Source organism: Micropterus dolomieu, unplaced genomic scaffold, assembly GCF_021292245.1.
Source record: "Micropterus dolomieu isolate WLL.071019.BEF.003 ecotype Adirondacks unplaced genomic scaffold, ASM2129224v1 contig_13085, whole genome shotgun sequence".
In the NCBI taxonomy this organism is placed as follows: domain Eukaryota; kingdom Metazoa; phylum Chordata; class Actinopteri; order Centrarchiformes; family Centrarchidae; genus Micropterus; species Micropterus dolomieu.
Genome location: NW_025742071.1, coordinates 1,498 through 4,867, shown reverse-complemented (window position 1 = coordinate 4,867; position 3,370 = coordinate 1,498). Strand labels below are relative to the sequence as shown.

The 3,370-nt window shown below is 41.2% G+C and overlaps 1 long non-coding RNA gene across 1 annotated transcript; it reads right to left on the bottom strand.

Moving 5' to 3' along the window:
* Positions 1–353: 353 nt before the first annotated feature.
* LOC123966292 lies at positions 354–2,709 on the bottom strand. The gene is made up of 3 exons (XR_006823940.1): positions 2,651–2,709; positions 1,298–2,429; positions 354–458 (listed from the first exon to the last, which is right to left on the bottom strand). It is a non-coding gene; the product is annotated as an uncharacterized LOC123966292 (long non-coding RNA).
* Between the last annotated feature and the right edge of the window lie 661 nt (positions 2,710–3,370).

The window sequence follows — 3,370 nt, the reverse complement described above, 5'->3', positions numbered from 1 at the left end:
CACTGTTATACAAGCTGCACGCTCACTACTTTACATTGGAGCAAAGAGTCATTTCTTCAGTGTTGAAACATGGAAAGATAGAATCAGATATTTACAGACATGTGAGGGGTGGACCCACTTTAGTGAGATACTATAAATCCAACACCATCGTTCTGTTATTGTACATTGTTCATGTCACAAATCTACACCTGAGTCTGCTTTGGTCCACCTGTTGTAATCTCATCATGTAGCTCACAATAGAGGAAACTGTTAGCAACGTACACAATGAACTTATATCCACCAGAAATCGGTGCTATGAGTTGTTGCCCTTAATTAAAACCACGTGTGTCTGTGTGTGTGTTTAGGTGTGTTACCTGAGAAGTGGCTGACCGCTGCACTGAAGGCGTCTCGTCCCAGTAAGGTGTTTCCACTGGAGCTCTTTCCAGCTCCAGTTTTCCCAACAAGAACCAGCCTCAAGTCTGACACAGAACACAAGCAAAGTGTGAAACAGGGTGATCTGCAGCTCCACTGGGGAAGTCAAGTATCTAAAGTGAGAGATAATACAGCCCGAGGTGCAATGTACACTTTGGGAGATATTATGCTTACACAGCCCGGCCTCACCAGAAAAACAGTTGTATAGATTGACTCTGCAGCAGCTTATTACCACCCATAAAGTTATAAGGGCCGGTAAAGGTGGGATGAATCTGAGACATTAACTAGTTGGGTTGGGGGTCAGTGGATGATTTGTGCGTACATGGTTATTAAGATGTTGTCAGAGCCGATCCGCACCCCACCAGTGTAAAATTATTAGGCTGTAACATCACTAACCTGCTGTATGTTATGTTGTCATATAGTAACAATAGGCTGGTAGTTTTAGGAGCCATTCACAATCGATCCATCGTTTAGGTACGAGGACGTGTTGTGCTTACACCAGAACTGACAAACTGCCACATGTCATCACATTAAAAACAGAAAGTCAGTTCATGTAGTATTATGACTTCTTGTTTGTTATATATCATATCACATTTCATTAAAAATGGCAAAGTGGCAAACCTAATTATTATTATTAATCATTAATTAGAGTTCCATTGGGGGCCACAGCTCGCCTCCTTCCTCTGGTGTGGAGAAATATAAATTAAGGGCTAACGAAACTGAAATAACTTCTGATCTTATTTTAGCCTTCTTAGTCTTTAAACAGCTGACTCAGGAAATGTTAAATCACTCTCACGTGTTGGTGAACAAACATTCTAAATTGTGATGTTTGTGTAACACAAATGTTTTTAACGTGTAAACAATATCTGAAGTGAAAGTTTCAGACCTGGAGGTTCATCCTTACTGTCTCTTCTTTTTCTGAGTGGTGCTGCAGAGAGAAAACACATGAGCTCATTATTCAGACCAGGATCATTTATGAAACACTGAAATGACAGCATGATATAGCAACACACACATCAGACATTAAGGTGCGACAATCAGAAATCAATAACAATGAGATAGATTTTGTGTAATAAACCTTTGGCCTTGTTTGCTTTTCTCCTGTTTACCTCTTATTTATAATTTAAACAGATAGATCTAAAGTGTTTTCCATGTAACTGTGTAATCACTGTAAATATTTATATTAATTCAAATAACATTTTAAATAAGAATCTGAACTCTGCGCCATCATGCAGGAACTAAAAGTGAAAGTAAAAGTTTAGAAGGAACGAACAGAACCCTTCAGCTCTTTAAACTCATCAAAGCTGTCAGAAACTTTTTCTCAGCGACTCTTAGTAAATCTCATATTAACACGAGAAACAGTGAATCACACTTAATGGATGGGTCTCTGGCTGCCATCGCAGCTGCTGTCTTTACTGCGGAGTTCAGCTCCGACCACAGAGAGGACAAGTTGACATCTTTCACCTAAAATCACATCTACATCCGGTCTAAACAATAAAGCTCAGGCAGACAGAAGCTCGTCACAAACGGAGACAAGTAAATCACATTTATTAGAAGAGACCCAAGCACAGAGAGACTTTCTGATCAGACAAATCAATAATCTATCAGGACAAACTTCCTCTGAGGAGGAACTCCTGTTCACCTCAAGGCTGAGAGGAAAAGACAACTCAGGGCTTTTATTTTGAAGGACACTTCAGGAAGTGTTGCAGCTGAATCTGGAAAACTTGACAGAAAATCAACAGAAAACTTTTTCCTACACTAAACTCCGTCTGCTCTCTTTGAGTCGTTGATCACTTTCATCATGTATTTGTTCTGATCGATCAGTGGCTTCGATCAGGAGGCTGCGGGCCACCAGGGAGGTGTGGCTGTCCAACGGGCCGCACAGTCGCCATTTTCCCAGTCCTGTCACGCTGTTTTCCTCTTTCCAAAGGTTGGACCTCTTCAAGGCCTTAGCCAATCAGAGGCAGGGTAGGGGGCGGGACCCGACGCAGAGCTTTTTTTACGGTCTACATGCAAAACTTGCAGGGGGAGAAAGAAAACAAGCATAAAAGTACAGGTACAACAAAATTATTATTATTATTAAAAATATTAAGATTTAATAATTAAGTGTAAATGAAAGAAAGAGTCCTGTAAACAATACAGAACAACAACAAACAAATTACAATGTGGAATCATTCATGAACCCTGAAAAGGAAGGTTTAGAAACATCTGCACTTCCTGCTATGGATGTGATATTTACCCAGAACAAGAACCTTAGTAACCAGATGAGAGAGGGACGGACCTTCAGTCTGGATAAAGAGGACTGAAGCAGAGCTGCTGTCCTTCCAATGATGATGATGATGTTTTCCAGGAGATTACACAGAACTGTGGAAATAATTCACTCAAACATCACATGAGTTTGTTTTATCCATAAAATATTTCAATCTGAATAAAAGTTCAATCTGCTTTTTCTGATCGACTCTTTCTTCCTCCAGAAATCCAGGACGTGAGGTTTGGTTTAACTTTGGGAACAACATGACTCACAGGATATAACAGGATGAAGGTGTGTGATCACCTGTCTGCAGCTGAGTCTCCAGGACCAACAGAGACAGACCAGGAACCTGATCGGGTGTTTGGATCCTGGCTTCTGTCCCAGTGCTGCAGGTGACATCAGTTAATCCAGGAGCTTCCTTTAGTCTGTGCAGAAAAAGACTTTAAATAAACAGAACAGAAGGCGTTCGCCCAGTGCTGGACCTGAAGCTCTTTATGTTCTGTGATACCCAGCAGGACGTGAAGTTCATCAGTGCTTTGTGTTTTATTCACCACCAGGTGGAGCCAGACACCACTCAGCACTGAACCAGGTCAGGCCTCCACCTCAGACCAGGTTCAGCCTGTTTCCTCGTGTTCAAGTGAAACTACTGACTCAACATCAGTTCTAACAACGATAATCAGGATCCTGTTATATGTTGACATGATGACA